The sequence below is a fragment of the Tupaia chinensis genome, unplaced genomic scaffold, assembly GCF_000334495.1.
Source record: "Tupaia chinensis unplaced genomic scaffold, TupChi_1.0 Scaffold000010_1, whole genome shotgun sequence".
NCBI classification, from domain to species: Eukaryota; Metazoa; Chordata; class Mammalia; order Scandentia; family Tupaiidae; genus Tupaia; species Tupaia belangeri.
In genome coordinates this window covers 52,660-53,947 of record NW_006159440.1, presented here as the reverse complement: position 1 = coordinate 53,947, position 1,288 = coordinate 52,660, and the positions used below count along the sequence as shown (strand labels likewise).

General features: G+C 56.5%; 1 pseudogene; it reads left to right on the top strand.

Moving 5' to 3' along the window:
• Nucleotides 1-122: 122 nt before the first annotated feature.
• Nucleotides 123-1,288, top strand: part of LOC102468766 (60S ribosomal protein L14-like) — a 15,808-nt pseudogene continuing 14,642 nt past the window's right edge.

The following is a 1,288-nucleotide window of genomic DNA, read 5'->3' as shown; positions in this document are numbered from 1 at the left end:
CAGCGCCGCCCCCGGCCCCGGCCCCGGCCCCTGCCCCGGCGCGGCCCCACCCGCCCCCGGCCCCGGGACCCCGGACCCCGACGGATCCGGGCCACCCGGTCGCTGCCCTGGTCCCCAAGGGCATGGTTACCAAAGGTGTGTCCCCCTCAAGGGACCAGCCGGGCCGGACTGGGCCGGGCGTGGGCTGGGGCGACCCCGCTTCCCGCCTCCCCCGCCTGGCCCCGCACTCGTGCCTGCGGCCAGAGGTCCTGGCCCGGGCGGTCCCGGTGGCTTTCGGACAGCGGCAGCTCGCAGCCGTCTCTGCTCTGCAGTGCAAGGGTGCTTTCAACAAGTGGAATATGTAACAGTTCGGTGGGTCCCGGCAGGCGGCCGCGTGGAATTTCTATGAAGTGTTACGTATAGAAAATATTTTAACGGAATGCGCGATGCCACCATATGAAACGATTTATATGAAGGACTTGGTAGGAAAACATGCTCGGATCTTGGGAGAAGTCTGCCCCAAATGACCTCATTTTTTGTTTTTAAACGTGTGCATTTATACTTGTGTGCATACACACGTCCGCCTGCGTAAGGGTATATACAGTGTTTATAAGCCTATTGCATCTCTATAGGACCCTGCTCTTGTCTTGAGGATATACACGCTCTATAGGAGAACACACACACATAGATAATGTCACACACAGGCTTATACACACATCGCATGTCTTGCTTTCTGCATATACACACGTTCTGTAGGAGGTAGGTATACATATGTGCCGCGTAGACACATTGGGAAGCACAAGCGTCAGTATTATCTGCATAGTTTTCTTTAATAGTGAAATGACACGCTTTTATGCATTGTCTAACAGCTTTTTCATTTCATGTTTTTATTTTGTAATAACAAGAAAAGTATTTTTAAACACGGAGAGGAAAAAAATAACATTTTAACATTCCTTAAGAGGCGAATCTGAGCAGGCGGAGGAAGGCGCCTTGAAGGGGCCCCCATGTGGTGACAAAGGAGCAGTGCCCTTCGGGGCGGCCTCTGCGGGGAGGGTCTGTCCAAACCAGGAACCAGCGCGCCACGTGGTCCACACTCCACTGGGCTTGCCGGGTGTCGCGGGCGCCGGAGAGTAAACATGCCCCTCACTTCCTCCTTGTCCGCCTGGGGTGAGCGACGGCCGGGGGCATCCCAGAGGCTTTCAAGGATGGAAATGCAGTCGTGGAGCCGGAGTGAGGGGAGATCTAGGAGGCTCGCTCCCTGCCCCGCCTTCCCTCGGTCACCCAGGCTACCCTGGCTGTGTGGCATGCC